The sequence below is a fragment of the Oryctolagus cuniculus genome, chromosome 9 (genome assembly GCF_051225735.1).
Source record: "Oryctolagus cuniculus isolate XC-2025 breed Fujian yellow rabbit chromosome 9, ASM5122573v1, whole genome shotgun sequence".
In the NCBI taxonomy this organism is placed as follows: Eukaryota; Metazoa; Chordata; class Mammalia; order Lagomorpha; family Leporidae; genus Oryctolagus; species Oryctolagus cuniculus.
In genome coordinates, this window is record NC_142875.1 from 3,557,301 (window position 1) to 3,580,551 (window position 23,251).

At 47.2% G+C, this 23,251-nt stretch overlaps 1 protein-coding gene across 4 annotated transcripts in view; it reads right to left on the minus strand.

Moving 5' to 3' along the window:
- MYO16 (myosin XVI) overlaps positions 1–23,251 on the minus strand; it is a 693,372-nt gene that overhangs the window by 169,480 nt on the left and 500,641 nt on the right. The gene's annotated exons all lie outside the window — the stretch shown is intronic.

A 23,251-nucleotide genomic window follows, 5' to 3' on the forward strand; every position in this document is an offset into this window, starting at 1 on the left:
AGAGCAATGGCCTCCCCAGGAGTGGCCATCAGCCCCGAGGACACAGCTTTGCACAGCCGGTAAAGAGAAGCTGCAAACCCTGGCGGGGACGAGGCCACTGAGGGTTGCTGGGCACTTGAAAGGGAAAGGATCCTCAAAGCCAAGGGATACAAGAATTCCTATGCAAGGGAAAACCACCATCGCTCCCAGGACCCCCTGGTGCGCCTGGCCTGCGGGGGGAACAGAGGAAGGTTTGTTGGCTGTGGGAGCTGCAGGAAACAGGAGACAGGCAGGGGCTCTCCTGGTCACCCCGGCAGTGGCTCTGCCGGGGCCCTGTTCCTCTTTCTTGCTGGCTTATTATTCGGGGATGAAAGGAGAACACCATGAAAGTAGCAGAACCCCGAGACCAGGTTACCGCTGTCCTTTTCGCCACCGTCTTCCCGCACTTGACCCCTTTCTGGAAGTCGGATTCGCGCTGCAGGTGAAAGGCACGCCTGCTGCGTGTAATGGGGACATTTACATGCACACAGCCTGGTGCGGATCTGGAAGGAAATGCTCACAGAGTCAAAAACTTCCTTTGGAGCGATTCTGTTCCATAAAATGACTCAAAAGAAAACTTTGCATTTTGCTTGTGTTTCGGCAGCTAGCAAGCCTCATTTAAATGCTTCCGCGTGGATGCCATAGGAAGGGTGTGATGGCGTACTGGGGAGCGGTGGCAGGATGCTGTTTTTTCTGCAAACACTTGCTGTGCCATAAGTGTATTGCTGCAGTAAACACAATCAAAAGATAAATGATGTCCACTACAGGGAAAATGGAGGTGCACACCTTTCCCCGCGGCCAGGAATCCCAATTCAGCCGGATACTGACCTTCCCGGCTCCACAGAGAAGGGAAGCTACTAAATGCCAGCCTCGTGCATCTTTTGCCTCACTGAAGGCTGTCAGGCTCAGCCTGGCTGATCTCCAAGGGAACTGACGTCCGAAGGCAAGACTGCTCCACAGAAACAGCTCCAGCTACCAACACGGGCGTCTCGTTCCCTGAACTGCAGGCAAGAGCAGCCGGGGTCCTCTGCTTTGCCAAAGAGTGTGCAGGGTTTGGCCAGAGCCGGGAGGCTTGAGTTCTTGTCTGCAACCTCATCTCTCTCGTGGGCCTTGCACAGAGGAGTCCTGAGCTGGGCTGTGGGATACGTGTGCAAAACCCAGCACCCACCACGCAGCGACGGTTTGTGGCGTTTCTCCATGCGTGACTCCCAGACGACCTGGAATGTTCTGGGGTGCTCTGCATGAGAGCTCACCCCAGAATGCCTGGGCCATCATCTATAAGGGTGGAGCCCAGGAGCCTGCATTCTAACTTGCTCTCCCGTTCATTCTGGTACACAGCAAAGTTGGAGAATCACAACTCCAGGAGCTAGAGACGCAACAGCGTGCTCATCACCGCTGTCCACATACGAGGCACTGGCTAGGGCAAGGTTTCCGAAAGTCAGTGCTCATGTGCATTTTAGACAGGGCCATCATCGCTCACACAACAACTGTCCAAGCACACATAGGCACACTTTGCATTGCTGATACGTGGAAGGTGAGACAGGCCATCATTATACTCAAGATTAAACTTAGGAGAGTTAGCTCTTTCCAAAAAGCTCTGGGGAAAGCATTTTTAAATACTTTTATGTGAGATGGTAGCATTAGAATTCGGTGCTTTTTAAAATCCCTGATCATCATGATGTCCTATATAAGCCTTAAGACTAAACGGTTCATGGAAATATTATGCGAACACTGTAGATGAATTACAAAAGCTTTTATGCCAAGATCTTTTAATTCCATTTTCCACACACTTTTTTTTAAAAAAAAAAGGATTTATTTATTTGAAAGGAAGAGTTCACAGAGAAGCAGAGGCAGAGAGAGAGAGAGAGAGAGAGAGAGAGAGAGAGAGGTCTTCCATCTGCTGGTTCCTTCCCCAAATGGTCTCAATGGCCAGAGCTCGGCTGATCCGAAGCCAGGAGACAGGAGCTTCTACCAGGTTTCCCACACAGGGGCAGGGGCCCAAGGACTTGGACCATCCTCCACTGCTTTCCCAGGCCATAGCAGAGAGCTGGATTGGAAGTGGAGCAAATGGAGTCTATAGGAGATGCCGGCACTGCAGGCGGTGGCTTTACCTATGACACCACAGCACCAGCCTCTTCGACACTTTTTGAAGTCCCCTCACATGGTGCTGGGGTTTGGAGAAAGAATAAACAACTCAGAATGGTGAAGTAAAAGGGGTACCAGGCCAAGGGCCAAGCAGAGGGGCTCTCCTAGCTTCCACCTGTCACGCAGGGACGTGAGTGGTGAGTGCTGACTGCGGGAGCCTGGGGGGTTCCGGTTCTGGCGTCTTCGGTTCAGTTCTGAGTGCTGGCTGGTTCACAGTAACGCTGAATGGCATTATTAACACAGCTCATCAAGGAAAACATTATTAAAGAGGCTGAGAGTCATACACAGGCGTCCGTGGATGCCAGCTATTCAGAGTTTCAAATTGCCTTTGACGCGGCTAACATCAACAGGGATTAAAATGCCATCAGCCTGGACTGCGAAGATGATCAGGGTTGGAAGACTCAATTTAGAATAAATCAAGGAAGACTGTGGGCACTGCTCTTCTCCTCACGCATGCACATGCATAACATTTGGGAAACAGTAACAGAAGAAAAATTAAACACTGTGCAGAGGGCCTGCTTTTACTCTCTCTCTCTATCTCTGCCCCTCTCATGTGGTCTCTGATGCATTGCAAGGGCTGGACTCTGCCACGCCTTGTGCTCTGTGTCACCTGCCTTCTCTCCTGTGCAGGGGCCAGCCACTGTCCAGGGGCCCTCCCTGTGGTCTCTGCTGGGCACAGCAGGCACTGTGGTGTCAGGGCGTCCCTGAGATCAAGGGGTTTAGGAGGCATGGCCGACACCCAGGGATGGAGGACAAGGGGTATGATGCAGCTGTCTCCCCCTCCCTGGCTCCACCAAATCCTGGCAACAGTTCTCCATGCTCCCCGTGCCCAGGGCAGCTGCTGTGGCTCCAGCTTCCCCCAGGTGCTCGGCACCTGAGCTCTGGGGGAAACTTCTCATCCCATTATCTCCCAGCCTTAGAGAAGGTGGCTGCCACCAGCTGTGCGTAGTTTCCAGGTCACCTCACTGTCGGTCCCCTCTCTGCCTGCACTTCTCCGTGTAATCTACTCCCTGTGATCGCTCTCCCTGGGAACTGAGTGCAGCCTCTCTTCCAGTTAGCATCGTGCCAATCTCCATTGCCAGTTTCTTGCTGCGCCGACTCCAGTCTCACACGGCTCAATAAAGGACAGGGACAGACGCCGTGCTCAGCGCTGTCCACCACTTTGGAAGGGAGATAACAGAGCTCCTGAAGGTGACAATGGAAGCAGAGAGAATGGGGCAGGACTCAGTATGGCTGATGGCTGGACCAGACCCAGCGATAAGACTGACTCATTGTAGAAGCACCACGGCATCTGTGCCTGGAGAGCGAGCCATGGCGCTCAGGCAGAACAGGGCTCAGCATCCCTGGCAGGGGTGTGAGAAAGGAAAGGAAGACAGGAGGAGCAGCTATTGGGTACAAGAGGCTGAACAGTGCCACGGGAGGAGCCCCCAACACTGCTCAGCTCCACATCGGAGGCACGGGGAGCCCCGGTAGGGAAATCACTACTCAGACTTTCAATTCCTTCACTGTGCTCTCTAGCTCTGCTAAGGGTCCGCATATGCAGCACTGCACTGCAGTCAGACCATTTCCCAAGCTTATGTTCTCTGCCTTCTAAGGCAGTGTGCTAAGGTGCAACTACATCATCACAGTGAGTGTGCTTCTGACAGAAGAGCTACATTTCCACATGGTTTCTGGGCCGTGTAGGCACCTGCACGTGTCCCACATCACAGCCTGGACCTGCTGCATGTGCTTCCGGTATTTGATTTATGCATATGTGTGTGTTTGCAGATTCTTCTACCCATCCATGCAGCCTGTGCTTGGTACCTGGCTCCCTGCACGTGTCTGCCTATGGATCTCTGGGTCTGGCACCCAGTGTGAGTGCACAGCACGGGCTACTCTGTTGCTATAACAGCATCCACGTGGACCAGAAGCACTTCTGTGTACATTCTTCCTCCCCACCCTAGGCCAAGGGAGGAGACGCTTCCTGGGGCCCTTGGGCACTCCTCATAATCTCACCAGCTAGAGGCTGCTTGCACACTGGAGCATGGGCCAGTGCTAGCCTGGTGCTCTTTTAGATTTTGGAGCATTTTTAAATAGCAGATTTTCAAAGTAGGGATGCTCAACTGATCATATTCCAAAATTAAAAAAAAAATCTGAAATCTCATTTCTAGTCCCAAGCTTTTCAGATAATGCACACTTAAGGTGTGGCTGAGTTTCTGGTTTTACAATGAATTGAAGCCCAGGACACAGGTGACAGTTTTTGATAATTATTTTTTAGGTAAATTGGGAGGGAGAGAGAGAGAATTTGGGAGATGGGTGAGGGATTTAGTTTATTTTGCTTCTGTTGAAGTTAAGATGGCATCCAAAAAGAGATATGGGGAAGGGGCTCAAGATTGCAGTATAGCAGCAAGGTGTGCTGAGTCGCAAAGAGAGAGATTGATGAATAGAGGGGACAGTCAGGCGACAGAACCATGAAAGGTTGGCGTGGAGTGGCACAGGAGCATGCCAGAGAGTGCCGGGGACCACCCCGGGGTGGGTAGCGGTGCCCAGAACTGCAGAAAGAGAACGGAACAAAGAACCAGTGGGAGGACGACTGCCACCCCCAGTGCCACTGCCGGCACCCACCACCGGCACCTCCGACCCACCCTGGCGCAGACAGGTGGGACACAAGTGGTTGAGTGGGGAAGGAAATCGATGCAAAGTGAATAGTGCTTGCTGCTGTAAGTGGGAAGAGGGCGCGATCCTGGGGGACGAACTGAGAGATTGAACACGCCATGATCCCTCGGTGTGTCCCCCCCCACAACCGGAGCTGCAGCGGGTGGGAAGCAGGCATCTTGTTTGCTTACATTTGGGAGTGAAAGAGGGCGGGCTCTGCTTTTGCCTTCTGAATGTGAACTTCAATGGCGGGGATCGCCCCATCCGGAGAACAAAGACCACAGTGGTTGGAAGTGACTCCCCCTCGTCATGCAGCGGGCACAGTGACGGGGGTGGGGCTGAGCAACGGAGGCCCAGGCACTCTGCAGTGAACAAAGGAACAGGCAGACCCGCCAGGGGGCGGAGCTTAGCACCTCACAGCCCAGGTACCAGCCTACTCAAGTACCTGCCTCTCTCAGTTACCAGAAATGAACGCTAGAAGGTGGAGCTGCCTGCTCACACTAGCAATCAGCACAGACACATAGCAGAGGAAAATCAACCTAAAAATTAAACCAAACAGAAACCAAACAGAAATGCCAAAGAACAAAGGAAAAATCCTGAATAAGAATATAGAAGAATCTATGAACTTGCCAACAGAGCCGGCTAAACCATCCATAATAGAGGTTTAAGAAGAAGAATTTGAAGTCATGCCAGAAAAATAATTCAGAAAATTAATAATCAGATTACTCAGAAGCAATGAGAAACAGATTCAAGATCTGAATGAAAAGCATGCCCAAGGATTAGAGATCCTAAAGAGAAGCCAGAATGAAATACTGGAAATGAAAAACTCAATTGACCAAGTAAAAAACAACGTGGAATCCCTCAGAAATTGAACAGATGAAATAGAAGAGTGAATATCAGAACTCGAAGACAAACTTCCAAAAATGATACAGTCAGATAAAACACAGGAAGAAGAAATTAGAAAATTAAAAAACACGACTGGAGACTTACAAGATTCAATCAAGTGTTGTAATGTACGGATAATTGGAGTCCCTGAGGGTGTGCAAAGAGAGAACGGATTGGAAGGCATTTACAATGAAATAATATAATAAAACTTCCAACATAGGCAGGTTGAAAGAAACTACCAAATTCAACAAACACACAGGTGTCCTAACAAATCTGACAAGGAAAGGAATTCACCATGACACATTGTAGAAACACTCAGCTCAGTGAAACACGAAGAACAAATGCTAAAATATGCCAGAGAGAAACAACAAATCACATTCAGAGGTAATTCAATCAGACTCACCCCGGACTTCTCATCACAAACCCTACAGGCAAGGAGACAATGGCATGATATATTCCAAGTTTTAAAAGATAAAGGATGCCAGCCTAGAATAATGGACCCTGCAAAGCTGTTATTTATGAATGAAGGGGAAATAAAGATTTTCAACTACAAACAGAAACTGAAAGAATTTGTATCTTCACGTCCAGCCCTTCAACACTGGCTCAAGGACATGCTGCACACAGAAATACAAAAACAAGAACTTCACTACAAAAGAAGACAAATGTAAAAAATGACCCAACTAAACTACAAACAAATCTCAAAATTCATAAACAGCTCTTTTAAGGAAACATGACAGGAAAAAGACAGTATTTAACAAAAGTCACACTGAATGTAAATGGCCTCAACTCTACAATCAAGAGACACCGAGTAGCTGAATGGATTAAAAAAGAAAATCCATCAATCTTGCCTTCAGGAATCACACCTCACCAACAAAGATGCACGCAGACTGAAAGTGAAAGGATGGAAAAAGATATTCCAAGCTAACAGAAACCAAAAAAGAGTAGGTGTGGCCATCCTAATATCAGACAAAATAGACTTTAACAAAAGCTATTAAAAGAGACAAAGAAGGGCATTATATAATGATTAAAGGATCAATCCAACACGAAGATGTTACTATTATAAATGTATATGCACCTAATTACAGGGTGCCTGGCTACTTGAAAGAATTACTAAAGGATTTAAAGGGAAATATAGATGCAAATACAATAGTAACAGGGGACTTCAACACCCCACTCTCACCAATGGACAGATCAGCCAGACAGAAAACCAACAAGGAAACAACAGAGCTAATTGACGCTACAGACCAAATAGACCTAGTAGATATCTACAGAACATTCCACCCACAGCCACAGAGTACACATATTTCTCCCTGGTACCTGGAACTTACTCTAGGATTGACCATATGCTAGGCCATACAGGGAGCCTCAGCAAATTCAAAAAAAATTGAAATTATACCATGCATCTTCTCAGACCACAGTGCAAAGAAACTCGAAATCAACAACTCAAGAATCTCTACACCATATGCAAACACATGGAGAATGAACAACATGATTCTGAGTGAAGAGTGAGTCATAGAAGAAATCAAAAGAGAAATCAAAAAATTCCTAGAAACAAGTGAAAATTATAATACAACTTATCAAAACTTATGGGATACAGCAAAAGCAGTGCTAAGAGGAAAGTTTATAGCAACTGGTGCCTACATCAAGAAACTGGAAAGATACCAAACAAATGACCTCTCTATGCACCACAAGGATTTAGAAAAACAGCAGCGAACCAAACCCAAACCCAGCAGAAGAAAAGAAATACTAAAGATTAGAGAAGAAAGAAACAGAATTGAAACAAAATACAAAACATCAGCAAAACCAAGAGCTAGTTCTTTGAAAAAATAAACAAAATAGACACACCATTGGCCCAACTAACCAAAAAGGAGCGAGAAGACTCAAATCTGTAAAATTAAAGATGGTAATGGAAATGTACAACAGACACAACAGAAATAAAAAATTAATCAGAAATCACTATAAAGAGCTGTATTCTAACAAATTGGGAAACCTGGAATAAATGGATAGATTCCTGGACACATACAACCTTCAGAAACTGAGCCATCAAGACACAGAAAACCTAAACAGACCCATAATCATGAAAGAAATTGAATCAGTAATAAACGAGCTACCGAAAAAGAGGAGCCCAAGACTGGACAGCTTTACCGCTGTATTCTACCAGACATTTAAAAAACAACTAACCCCAGTTCTTCTCAAATTATTCAAAACAATTGAAAGGGAGGGAATCCTCCCAAATTCTTTCTATGAAGCCAATATCACCTTAATTCCTAAGCCCGGAAAAGACACAACAGAGAAAGAAAACTATAGACCTATCTCCCTGATGAACAAAGATGCAAAAATACTCAACAAAATCCTGGCCAGCCAAATCCAACTACACATCAGAAAGTTCATTTACCTGGACCAAGTGGGATTTACCCCTGGTATGCAGGGATGGTTCAACATTCGAAAATCAATCAATGTGATACATTACATTAACAAACTGAGAAACAAAAAAACATATGATTACCTCAATACATGCAGAGAAAGCATTTGATAAAATACAACACCCTTTCTTGATGAAAACTCTAAGCAAATTGGGTTTAGAAGAAACATTCCTCAACACAATTAAGGCAATTTATGACAAACCCATGGCCAGCATTATACTGAATGGGGAAAAGTTGGAGGCATTTCCATTGAAAACTGGCACCAGACAGTGATGCCCACTCTCACCACTGCTATTCAATATAGTCCTAGAAGTGTTAGCCAGAGCCATCAGGCAAGAAAAAGAAATTAAAGGGATACAAATGGGAAAGGAGGAAGTCAAACTATCCCTATTTTCAGATAACATGATTCTATATATAGGGGATCCAAAAGATTCCTCTAAGAGACCATTGGAACTCATAGAAGAGTTTGGTACAGTAGCAGGATACAAAGTCAATACACAGAAATCAACAGCCTTTGTATTCACAGACAATGCCGTGGCCAAGGAAGAACTTCTAAGATCAATCCCATTCACAATAGCCACAAAAACAATCAAGTACCTTGGAATATATTTAACCAAAGATGTCAAAGACCTCTATGATGAAAATTATAAAATATTAAAGAAAGAAATAGAAGAAGACACAAAAAATGGAAAAATCTGCCATGTTCATGGATTGGAAGAATCAATATCATCAAAATGTCCATTCTCCCAAAAGCAATTTACAGGTTCAATGCTATACCAATCAAAATACCAAAGTCATTCTTCACAGACCTAGAAAAAATGATGCTGAAATTCATATGGAGGAAAAGGAGACCTAGAGTAGCTAAAGCAATCCTTTACAATAAAAACAAAGCCGGAGGTGTCACAATTCCAGACTTCAACACATACTACAGGGCAGTTATAATCAAAACAGCTTGGTACTGGTACAAAAACAGATGGATAGACCAATGGAACAGAATAGAAACACTGGAGATCAATCCAAACATCTATGACCAACTCATATTCGATAAAGGACCTAAAACCAACCCCTGGAACAGGGACAGCCTCTTCAACAAATGGTGCTGGGAAAACTGGATGTCCACATGTTGAAGTATGAAGGAAGACCCCTACCTTACACCTTATACAAAAATCCACTCAACATGGATTAAAGATCTAAATCTATACCACGACATTATTAAATTAATCAAGAGCATAGGGGAAACCCTACAAGACATTGGCACAGGCAAAGAATTCCTAGAAAAGACCCCAGAGGCACAGGTAGCCACAGCCGAAATGAACAATTGGGATTACCTCAAATTGAGAAATTTCTTTACAGCAAAAGAAACAGTCAGGATAGTGAAGAGGCAACCGACAGAATGGGAGAAATTATTTGTAAACTACACAACTGATAAAGGATTAAAAACTAGAATCTATAAAATGATCAAGTAACTCCACAGCAACAAAACAAACAACCCAATAAAAAGATGGGCCAAGGACCTTAGCAGACATTTTTCAAAAGAGGAAACCCAAATGGCTAAGAGACACATGAAAAAGTGCTCAGGATCCCTAGCCATCAGGCAAATGCAAATCAAAACCACAATGAGGTTTCACCTTACCACGGTTAGAATGGCTCACATACAGAAATCAACCAACAACAGATGCTGGCGAGAATGTGGGGAAAAAGGGACACTAACCCACTGTTGGTGGGAATGCAAACTGGTAAAGCCACTGTGGAAAACAGTATGGAGATACCTCAAAAACCTGAATATAGACCTGCCAAATTCCACCATGGGAATTTACCCAAGGGAATGAAATCAGTAAACAAAAGGACAATCTGTACCTTCATGTTTATCGCAGCTCAATTCACAATAGCTAAGACATGGAAGCAACCTAAATGTCCAGCAAGCAAAGACTGGATAAAGAAATTGTGGGATATATTCACTATGGAATACTACAGGGCAGTAAAAAAGGATGAAATCCAGTCCTTAGCAACAAGATGGAGCAAGCTGGAAAACCTCATACTCAGTGAAATAACCCAGTCCCAAAGAGACAAACACCACATGTTCTCCCTGATCCAGGAGAATTAACACACAGCTAAAATGAAAGCTATAGAAGCAAAATAGTCACTTTCAGAACTAACGTCCTCAAGAACCCTTGACCTGATTGTCGAGAGACAGTTAACTATTGTTATTTTTTACTGTGTATACCCTTTTGGTTTTGTTTTGTCGTTTTTTTTTCTTTTTCCTCTGTTTTCTTTCTCTCTCTCTCTCTCTCATCTACTCTACCTCACACTACAGGCTGAACTCTATGTAACACAGAGTTAATTACATGTATTTTAAAGCAATTGGAAAAGGATACCAGTTAAAAACAAGGGAGAGGATAAGAGATGGAGGAGGTAGTCTAGAACCGTAAAACAGTATAGTTCTGCATACAGGCATACTTAGACTCACCTCTAAGGGTGTAGCCTAAGAACTAATCCTGGGGCTCCAAACCCATAAGAATCAGTGGTATAAACACCATCTTCACTGCTACAATGATCAACTTAAATGTTAAAGGCAACAAATAGACAGGTTCAAGTTTAAAAGGGACGACATAACTAACATCAAATACCCGGTAAAAATAACAGAATTAAAAAAAGGAAGGAGGGACCAACATGGCAAGCAGTCTGCACAGTAGATTCCTAGAATGACTTCCACTCTGACCTCAGAATCAGCCCTTAAGGCTTCCTGGTCGGGCTGAAAGGCCTGCAGGAGCATCTTGGGCATGGAAAGACAAGAGTCTGTGTGGCGGGGAGGGGGACCCTACATGGAGGATCTCTGCGAGACCTCAGAGGAAAGAAGGGTCAGCAAAGAAGGAGACACTCTTCTCTGAAGGGAGAGGAGGACACTCTCTTTGCTTATGGCCGTGTCCAAATACCGACGGAGTCTATGGTCACAAAAGGCCTCCATAGCCCTTGGAGCCAATGACAGGAGCCTCGGATGATCACTGACGTCATAAAAAAGAGTGTTAATTGTTAAAGGAACAACAGTAGTCACTGAGCACTTGTTCCCCATGTAGGACCTCTGTCCCTATTGAATTGCAATATAAGAATCGATTGTGAATTCTCTCCCTAAACTGTACTGTATATGTGTGTGTGGGCATGGGGGTAAATTGTTGAAATCTATGATTAGCAAAGAGTTGGTCCTCTGTATATAAAGTCATACTAAAAATGATCCATAATGAAGAAGGAGATAGGAGAGGGAATGGGAGGTGGGAAGGGAGCGGGTGAAGGGCATGGGGGATAGAACCACTGTATTCTTAAAGTTGTATCTACATAAAAATGCATTCATTAAATAAAAAGATGAAGATAAAACAAGAGATATGGAAGGCCACTGTGCAGGTCTGAAGCCCACAGGGAAATCACTGGGTGCCCTGGGAGTCTTCCCACACACACGCTGCTCCCTACCGGCTCCCACGGGGACCAGTGTCCGTATTTAATGGAAGGAGGCGAATGCTCACTTCAGCCAAACCTATAATCCACCACATTATTTATGAGATGCCCAGGATAGCTCCTAGGAAACTGGTGTGTGGGCTGAACAGGGGATAAAGCGCGGACCTTCTGAGATGCACCCTTCAAGTCAATCTATCACAGCACAATATATGTGACAATCAGGCTGCAGCAAAATAACCAAAAATGTGTCCCATGATTTCCCACGCCTGGTTGCAGCTCCCGCCCAGGGTCTGCTGGCAGCAGCATCTTCAGAACAGACCAGCCGAGGCTTCCGTTCATCGCCGTTCCATTCAGTGACTCTGTGCTGTAGCTGTATCTGTTTTCCTTTGGATTCACTTTAAGCTGTTAAATACTAATCAGTAAACGAGGTTTTGAGGGATACGTGGCAATGTTAAAATCCTCGACCAGAAGCCTAGAAGGCTCCTCAGAGATATTCCTTTGGAACTGACACAGTCGACATTTGCAGACATGCCTCCCTTGTTACTTTAAAGGGAAAAAGTACCAATTAACAATCAAATGCAGATATTACAGTGAATCAAAGTTGCAGAACAGAACGCACCAAATCTCTGAAGAAACAGTAGGATTCCCCAAACGCGGTTCTGTATTTCTCTTCCCAGGAAAACCAGGACAGGAAACGTGGATGGTGTGACCCTTCCTGCCAAAGGAGAGACTAACAGAGAAGCAGGAGTTTGGGGTGTGTGTGTGTGTGTGTGTGTGTGTTCGTATTTTTCAGAAAGTCTGCTCAAAAGGTGAGCACACACGGATGTAAACGGAGCTCTTTCCGTGCCGGTCAAAACACCTCTGTCCAATAACCTTTAATAGCATCTGTTCGGTTGAGACCAGACAGATTTGATTGTTGTGTCTGGGGATTCTGCCTGGAGAAGAGAGAGAGAAGCAAACAGAAGCTGCCCTATTGATTAATCCACCTCCTTCACGGCCAGAGTCTTTCCAGTTCACTGTGTTTCCCTCAAGTCTTGGGACAAGGGAAGAGGAACGAATGGACAAGCCACAGAAGGCGCTCCCAACACAGGTGGAGACGGGATGCAGAACTGCCCGAGGTTCTCCCTGTGCACCTGTCCTACGCCTAGCCATGGAGAGATTGGCTTCAATCTGGGATCGACGAGATACAGCTTCCCACTTCTCAAGAGAGCAAGCTAACAGCACAAACCTAAACAGGAGATAGTTTCCCAATTCAGTTTGCTCAAAGACGGTGCAGGAAAAAAACCACACTGGTCTTGTACAAATGGGCCACGAATCCGTTAACAAGCTGCCTTTCCACACATCCCTTCCATCAGTGATGTTTTAGCAATGTGACCCCCCTGAGGCCCGTGGACGTGGGTGATGAGAGCAATGCAATCAGCCTCTGCGTGTCTGGGATTACAGCTGCTTCTGTGGGCACGTGGACAGCGATGGAGAAGGAATTCTGATGCACACAATCAAAACCCACCCCCGGGAGGCCGCAGCTACAGCCACGTTCTCTAAAGCGGCCATGAATTTTTATTCCATCGTAAAATCACAACTCAAAATGTGTATAGCAATTGCAGAGGATGTTCTAAGTTTCTTAAGGGAAATAATATTGAAAGGATCTTTTAAAATGTGCAGTAAAATTTCACACACCTGTATGCTCAATTAAAAATGAGTCACAACACGAAATGGTAAAGACTATAATTTTTTACAAAATTCTCTTTGATCTAGTTCCAGCTATTCATCACAAAAACAACTCATATATTCAGTGAAAAACAGAAGAAATGTTCACACTAACTAAAAAATGTACCTGTTTTCTGCTTTAATACGGTATTATAGTTTGCATAGGGAATACTCAATTGTTTTGCCCTTACCTTCCACTGGAGTCTTTCAAGTGTGATAGGAAAAGCGAGAAAACTATCTCAGTATAACTTGAGTGCCTACATCCTTCCTAGCATCTGTTGAAGTGATACTAATAAAATTGTGATATACAAATACATTCATTATTTGATGTTGACAGCGTTGCTTCACGCGATGCAAACACATTTACAAGATGTAGGAATTAATTTTTTAACTGTCAAGGGCACTTATCATTTCCTTCGTACTTGAGGCAACATAGGAAAACCGCTGTGTCTACACAGACTGCTTGCCCACCCTGCACCTGCAGGGTAATTTTAAGAGTTAGTTTTCTTTAATTACAAATTTCACGGATGTGGCGACAGAGTCCTGTGCTCCTCAGATTCTCCTGGTCATGCAGCTGGGACTCGAGCCTGGGTGGGTGGCCCCCCGTCCTGTCCCCTCCCACCGTGCCCTATGGAGTCTGTGAACACGCGGGGATGGGAACTTGGAGGATTTCACCCCAAGATACTGGAGGAAAAGGAGATAGCAGCCGGCCCGTAGTGGATTGAAGGCTCCACACCCACACCCACCTGCAACCACAGACTAGAACCTTCTGTGGCAGTAGGAAGGCCTTCGTAGAAGGTCTACATCCTTCGTAAAAGGCACCCAGGGACACACGCGCATGGGGAGGCCACGTGACGTGGGCAGAGGCTGGGTGATGTGTCTGCAAGTGAGGAATGTCATGGCGGGCAGCCACCAGGAAGCAGGAGAGGCGTGGGACGGGTTCTCGCCCAGAGACTCCGGAAGTCGCCACCCGGCCCACACCTGGTTTTTGGATTTCTGTGCCCAGCACTGTGAAAGGCTGAACTGCTGTTGTTTAAGGCACCAGTCACTGGCCCCTCACTACGGCAGCCCCAGGAAACTGCATGCCTAATATGTGGATTTCAAAGTTCTTTCCGCACTGAAGTAAACTTATCTTTTAATTCAGATTTCCCATAAAATTTTTATTGAAACTGTGGGGAGCAACTCGGACTAGACTAGGTTACTGGAATTAAGACTTATTCTATGCATCTGCTCTCCCACAATATGGCGCTGGGAGAGGAGTAAACAACTTCTACACAGCTGCCTCCAGTTCAACCAATAACCTGCAGGAGCTGATCCTGCTCCTGATTGGAGGAGAGCAGCGTACTCTGCATGTGGGTAGCAGAGTTGGGATTGGTGGAAGAGGACTATAAAGGAGGAGAGAGACAACATGCACCAAGAATATCTAAGAGGAACATCCGGATAACATCTGAGCAGCCCCCGAGAGAGCCGGCCGGCGGTGTGCCGCTCCCCCACGGAAGTGGGGAAAGTGGCAGGGGGCACCGCCCTTCCACGGAGGTGGAAGGATCGGCAGCCAACCCGGGAAGGACCAGCAGCAAACCCGGGAAGGGCCAAGCAGACAAAAGAACAGCGCAGGGTCCTGTGTCGTTCCTCCACGAAGAGGGCGAGCGACAGAAACTTTTAAAGATTTATTTATTTACTTGAAAGACAGACTCACAGAGAGAGAGAGACAAAGAGAGAGACCTTCCATCTGATGGTTCACTGTCCAAATGGCCATAAAGGCCAAGGCTGTACCAGGTGGAAGCCAGGAGCCAGGTTTCTCCACATCTCCCATGTGGGTGGCAGGAGCCCAAGCACTTGGATCATCTGCTACTTTCCAAAGTACATTAGCATGGAGCTGGATAGGAAGTAGAGCAGCCAGGGCTCCACTATGGGATGCCAGCATCGCAGGCAGTGGCCTAACCCACGGTGCCACAATGCTGGTACCGCCACAGACTGTGAGAAATATCTTCATGTGTAGCTGTATGATGTTCCGTGGATCCTGAACTTCACCAGGCTTATTTACCTGGAAATCCAACATAGCAATGTCGCTACACAAGGATGTGATGCAAACATCCGGGCGGTACTTGGGCAAACCAGAAGAAGCTGTGCAGGCATCAGGCATTTTTATTGGTGAGGGTAAGGAGAGATCAAAGAGATGTGGATTAGACCAAGAACCTGATCCTTGAGAAGATGGATGAGATGTGTAAAGACGGAAGAAAAGAAAACCCGAGGTAAGGAAACCCACATGGACTGAGATGGAAAACCAAGGGGCCACTTGGAAAACACACACAGGGAAGAAATCCTGCAGTAGTAAGAGTCAAATGACTCATTTCTTATAATGTGTAACACTGGACCTGCAAAGACTTCAATAGCTTCCTAGGGCACCTGTAACAAATAACCATTAACTGGGTGACCCTAAAAGAGAGAAGTTTATTCTCTCCGTGCTGGAGGCCAGAACTCTAGAACTGGCAGGCCTGCACCCCGGAAGCTCTGGGGAGAGAAACGTCCTTGCCTCTCCCAGGGTCTGATGGTTCCCAGCCTTCCTCAACTGATGGCTGCACCCCACTAACCGCTGTCTCCATGGCCATAGCACCTGCTCATCCTCTCAAGTGTGCCCTGATCCTGTTCTTGAGAGGGTACATCCCCCCCAGGGAATAGAGCCGACCCACACATGCCACAATGATCCCATCTCAGGTCCCTTAAATTGGTTACAGACACACAGGCCCCTTCTCCAAGCAGATCCCCATCACAGCTTCCAAGGAGGTATGTTTTGGGAGACCAGCATTTGACCCAGTGCAATGCCCAAGTGTCTGAGGACAGATGGAGCTAAAACATAGGCAGGTGAGAGCAAGATTGACAACTTGGTGCACGTAAACCATTCCGGCCATCGTAACCGGACACGGAGAAGTAAGTCCTTACCCAAAAGGAACTGCTTTATGCTAGCAAAAAGAAGTGACTGCAATAAACACTTCAAACAAGGATCTCATGACCAGACAACAGACAAGAGCCTCACCATACATAAATACGCCCATAGACACACATACATATGCACATAGACACACATACATACACACATAGACACACATACATACACATATAGACACACATACATACACACATAGACACACATACATACACATATAGGCACACAAACATACGCACATAGGCACACATACATATGCACATAGACATATACACATATGCACAGACACACATGCATACACATATAGACACACATACATACACATATAGACACACAAACATACACACATAGACACACATACATACACATATAGACACACATACATACACATATAGACACACAAACATATGCACATAGACACGCATACATACACATATAGGCACACAAACATACGCACATAGGCACACATACATATGCACATAGACATACACACATATGCACAGACACACATACATACACATATAGACACACATACATACACATATAGACACACACACAAGACACACATACATACACATATAGACACACAAACATATGCACATAGACACACATACATACGCGCATAGACATACATACACACATACATACACATATAGACACACATACATATGCACACAGACACATACATACGCACATAGACACATATACATACGTACATAGACACACATATAGACACACATACATACGTGTGTTATACTGCATGATTCACTTTGATTTATATTTTCATTCGTTTTCTTTTTATTACCTCAGATTGCTTTTTTATCTCTTAATCTATTCACTTTTTGCACATCAAAATTTAGGAACTTTAAAATACTACTTCCTATTAGCGGCAGTTTAGAATCACTTTGATGGGAACTCGGCTCCTCTAAGAGCCAATGTCTTCTGCCAGCTATAATTCACCTGCACTTCAAGATTCTTAATTTGAAAAGCCAATAAAATTAGACACACTTCTGGATTTAATGCTCTTCAGTCATTTAAATCAGCAGAACACATGTAAGAGCCACCCCTAAAATAGGTGATCCCATATATGATGTAAAATTTGCTAAAGCAAATAATCAACTAAAAAACCCCATAAGCCTCCTTTGATTCAGATTCACGATCATTAATGAGACCTTGTTAATATTTCATGCACAGCCTCTTCCCATTTACTTAAAAATATTTCTGTAATGGAGATTGAAAAGCACGCGCCGCTCCTATGAGAAATGAAAAATTCAAATGTGTTTAGGAAAGATCTTCAGCTAAAATTCACATCAGGCTGCTTAAGCAATCCTGAAAGCACCTTCAGGCCTCTGCTCCACACAGGACTCAGGCACAGCCCCGTCTCCTGCTCAGAGTTTTCAGCACAGGCCAGGGCTGGACATCGCCACCAGAGCAACCATGACCCACGGAGAGGCCACGCAAGCCCACTGTGGGAGCACAGGGTGGTGAGAGAGAGCCTCCCACCCATCCACCCTGAAGACTCCCACCCATCCACCCTGCCACCTCCCACCCATCCACCCCACAGACTCTCCCACCCATCCACCCCACAGACTCCCCCACCCATCCACCCTGCAGACTCTCCCACCCATCCACCCCCCAGACTCCCACCCATCCACCCCACAGACTCCCACCCATCCACCCCACAGACTCCCACCCATCCACCCTGCAGACTCTCCCACCCATCCACCCCCCAGACTCCCACCCATCCACCCCACAGACTCCCACCCATCCACCCTGCCACCTCCCACCCATCCACCCTGCCACCTCCCACCAATCCACCCCACAGACTCCCACCCATCCACCCCACAGACTCTCCCACCCATCCACCCCACAGACTCCCACCCATCCACTCCGCAGACTCTCCCACCCATCCACCCTGCCATCTCCCACCCATCCACCCCACAGACTCCCACCCATCCACCCCCCAGACTCCCACCCATCCACCCCACAGACTCCCACCCATCCACCCTGCAGACTCTCCCACCCATCCACCCCACAGACTCTCCCACCCATCCACCCCACAGACTCCCACCCATCCACCCCACAGACTCCCACCCATCCACCCCGCAGACTCCCACCCATCCACCCCACAGACTCCCACCCATGCACCCCGCAGACTCCCACCCATCCACCCCACAGACTCCCACCCATGCACCCCGCAGACTCCCACCCATCCACCCCACAGACTCCCCCACCCATCCACTCCACAGACTCTCCCACCCATCCACCCCGCAGACTCCCACCCATCCACCCCACAGACTCCCACCCATGCACCCCGCAGACTCCCACCCATCCACCCCACAGACTCCCACCCATGCACCCCGCAGACTCCCACCCATCCACCCCGCCGATGATCAGACAAGAAATAAACCAGAAGCCGCAGGGCCACTGAGCTCCCGTGGGGCAGCACTGCCAGTCAAATCTACTCGGGGTGCCCATCCTGCCGTCCCAAGTAAGCTGCACAACCACAGGCTCTCCACACCCCTTGCTTTGCAAAATGCCGAACGTGTTGCTGTTCCGTCGTGTTGTTTCTCCAAACGCAACAGTTCAACATGCGTGTTGTGTGTGTAGCTGCGTGTGACGAGGTGAATGGCATACGTCCTGAAATATTGCCGCAGATTACACAGACTCTACTGCAACACTCAGCGAGTCCCTGGGAGTCCCCAGGCTGAGGCTCATTAGTGCGACGCTGGGGAACGAAAGGTTTTTATAAGACCAGGAAGTCGACTCCAAACGTGGGAAGCTTGCTTACAAATCAAGGTGCTTCTACAGGAACATCCGTGATTCTACAAGGCTTTTGACTCTGCCCCAACTGAGCGACTGATTTTCTCTGACTTGCAGTATTTCTATCTGAATGTAGTAAACTAATTGTATCATTTTAAACTGTTAGTTGTTTTCCCACCAAATAGTCAAAGAACAAATAAATTCAAAATGGAAAATATAAGCACCTGTTGAATAACTTTATTTAAAATCTGACTTAAAATAATTTTTAAAAATGATTCCAGGGGACAGTGCCATGGCTCACTTGGTTAATCCTCCACCTGTGGCACTGGCATCCCATATGGGCGCCGGTTCTAGTCCCGGTTGCCCCTCTTCCAGGCCAGCTCTCTGCTGTGGCCCGGGAGTGCAGTGGAGGATGGCCCAGGTGCTTGGGCCCTGCACCCCATGGGAGACCAGGAGAAGCACCTTGCTCCTGGCTTCGGATCAGTGTAGCTCTAGCTGTGGCGGCCGTTTGGGAGGTGAACCAATAGAAGGAAGATCTCTCTCTCTCTCTCTCTCTCTCACTGTCTAACTCTATCTGTCAAATAAATAAATTTAAAAAATGATTCCAAAGCACATTTCCCCTCATCTGTCAAACATCTGGTGCATTTCCAACACACAATCAGAATTACACGGCGGGTCAAGTCCACGCCCACTTACAGTAGCATCCGTTTAGGAAAACGGTCTCCCTAAATCACTATATTTTTTGTAAGTTTCAAAATAATTCGGAGGGCTAGCACTGTGGCACCATGGGTTAAACTGCCCTCTACCGCTCCAGCATCCCATATGGGAGCCAACTGCTCCACTTCTGATCCAGCTTCCTGCCCATGAGCCTGGGAAAGCAGCAGAAGATGGCCCAAGTCCTCAGGCCCCTGCCCCACATGGAGACCTGGAAGAAATTCCCGGCTCCTGGCTTTGGCCTGGCCCAGACCCAGCTGATGTAGCTCTTTAGGGAGTGAATCCGTGGATGGAATATCTCTCTGTCTCTCTGTCTGTCTCTGTCTCTGTCTCTCTCTGTCTTCCTCTCTCTACTAAATAAATAAGTCTTTAAAATAATCCTACATACTCAAATAACATTTAACATGAAGAAAATATAAATTTAAAACATCTAAATACAAGACTAAAATATTCCTATTTCTCTAAGTAAATTCTAAAGCTAAATCATTCAAATGTAAGAGGAAGTTAATAACTCTCCAGGAATGTACACATAAAACCTCCCACTGCTTCCCTTCCACATCTCATTGACCACTCAAAGCACCCGTGACACATCATGTCGCAGTTTCCTGCAGTGGGCACGTTGGCCTGACTGCCAGCCACATCACCCGGGCTGCACAGCCCATCTACCCCTTCTCTCCTCCTTTTCTCAGGGTGTTTGCGATATTTCTCTTCCTAATAATGTCTTTTCCCCATCTTCTTGATGCCTCTCCAGGGCAAAACCATCAAGGTACACATTTCCAGGTCTATAACCAGGTGTCTACAAACAACCAGCCTCTTTTATCTCAGCATCAAGTATTTTCAGCATTGTAATCGAATTTCCGTTAAAACACCCCCAACTTAGTACATCCGACATCTACTGGCAGGCCTTCCAAACTGCTTCATTCTCCAGGATTTCCTCTCTTGCTCTGCAGGACACATAATGCAATCCTGCCTCGGTGGCCACTGGAGAACCCTCGCTGTCCCGAGCTACGTCTGCCTCCCTCTGCAGAGTCCCAGCTTCCTCTCCCTTTCCACTGCCACCTCTCGTCCCCCTGCGAGGCTCAAGCTCAGGCCTTAACTGAGTATTTCTAAAACCGCCTTGACTTTCCTACTGATCTCTCCCATATCACATCCTCCCGTTCTCCTTTACTGCCGCACCTCTGCACCCTGAGTGGAGTGTGAAGAAGAGGGGAGAATGACTCCTGGGCTGACCACAGCCCACTCCCTGACGCATCCCTGTGCCCAACGCCTGCACCCTGCCATGCTGCCACCGGGCCCATGAGAAAGGCTGAAGGGGATGATGGGAGGCAAGGCCAAGGCGAAGGATGAAACTGAGAAAACCTGGAGTGCTGCCTGCTAAGCCAGCTCCTGCAAAGCCAGAACCCACACGGCTGCTGCACAAAAGGGAGAGGAGATACCCAGGGAAGTGGGAGAGGCTGGCATCAGCAGGTGGGACCAGCCCTGCCGAAGACAGAGGTGCCGTAAAGGACCAGGCTCAGGGAACGCTGAGTGGAGCTGTGTGTTCTTGATGACTGCGCACTTCTGGGGACTGCACAGTCAGAAAAACTTTTTATCAAGTTTTATAAAAATGCAGAATTTTGCTTTATTTTATAAGCTAGGTACTAGCACAGTAGACAGCTCATTCTTGTTCTGGGGGAAGGGGCGCAGGTCACTAACAGAATGGCTCCAAGGCTGGACTGATGGGGGGAAAACACCCTGCCCTTGTAGATGCCAGAGACCTCCTCTGGGGTCCCAGGAACCCAGTGATGAGCAAAAGATAAATTCAATTTTATGCCCTCTGTCTCCTGTCTGCCTTCAGCATGGGCCTCACTCCCTCAATCAGGAGACCTGCTGGGAGCTGAGCCCCCTCCTTCCTCTAATTCTGCCCAGCACAGCAGGCCATCTGGCTTCACGGTGACACTCTGGAGATGTGTCCCTTGGAACAGCAACGCCCCCTTTCTGGATCGCAGATCATCAGATCCATCGCTCTGCCATCTCATCTCATCTCCAGAAAGCCGGGCTCGGCCTGGGAAGAGTCGTTAAGCAACACGCTAACCGTGAAACGTCCACCCTCGCTCTGCACGCCCCATGTGCAGGGCATCACATGACCACTTCTCTGGGTTTTAGAGTGGCTTTGCGATTGCAGGAATGTTGTTGGATTCTGTGAATGACTGTCCTGCCTGAAATACCATAACTGTGTATGAAGAGAATCGTTAGTAAAGTGCATTTGGTTTGGCTTGGGGGAAAGAAAAGAACTGCACATGTTAACAGTCAAGAGCACACGTCCTCAGCAGTCCAGGCACATTGAATCGTGATTGGCCAAACACAAGCTTTGTAGCCACGCCCACTACCATGCTTTCTGTACATCACTGAACTTCTTACATGGGTAGGAACTGAAGAATGGTCCCTGGCTACTGTAGGTGGCTTTTGCAGCCCAGGGGTTGGACAGTGAGAAGGCTACCTTCTCAGATTCCTCTACCGCTGGACCAAGGCTGTTCTTTAGCTTCCGCCAGGCCAGCACCACCAGAGGGTTTAGAAGGTGGACGTGGTGGGGTCCACCTGCTGCGGTTTCTGCTCTTTGCCTGGGTGAGTCTACACAGATGCTTGCTTCCTCTCCAGCCCAAAGAGCCCCTGAGCCGTCACTGGCTTCCTGGTGTGGAGTCGAGGGGACGGACGTTCCCAGTGGGCAGGAGGTCGCAGAGCTCAGCAGCAGTGGCAGAAGCTTGTGGCTGTGGCGGGAGGCATCCTGCTGCAGGCTGACGCCCGACCTGCCTCGGTAGCTCGGTTCTGTGCTGTGGTTTCAAGGGTATTTCTGAACTTTCAGCTTAGGGACACCAACAATTATTCCCCTGCACTAAATTATACACCACATAAAGGCTATGGGGGATTCATCCCACGCAGCCAGATCCTGAGTGATACCCACACCACACCCTCTTTCACCATCAGTGAGCTCCAACTGACTCTCGCAATCCAGGTCAGAGTGCACTGCCTATGAGCAACGCACTTACACTTTTTTTTAGTTAAATAATTGCTTTCTTCCCAATAGTACGGTATACACATGTGAACAGTGTTATATGAGTAATATTAGCATATGAATATGCTCTCCCCTATTTGAGGACAGGGACAATGCTTTCTGCGTTTGGGTTCTCTGTGCTTCTCCGTGTTTGGCGTTTCCAGAATACACTGACTCGAGACCTGGCCCCTCCAGTTCATATGAACAGTGTCAACGTGGGAAAGAAGGGCTACAAATTCAAAGGTGGAGATGCTAGCTCTAGATGGGAGCTGGACGGAGGATACAGGGACATGGACTTGAGCTTAAAAAGTGGATGAGATGGGATCTTGTTCAGAGGCATGCTTTGAGATTGGGTGTGAGAGAGTTTAATGGGGTTGGGAAATGCAGAAAAACCAAGCAGATTAGGAAAAAAAAAAGCCCTGGATGGAAGGCTTGACTGCTCAGAAGTACAGGTAGGTCGTGGGAGCTGATGCAACCTGATTGGAGCAGCCTGATGCCAGTCAAGACTAAGGACCACCTCCGTCCAGGTGGGAGGAAGTC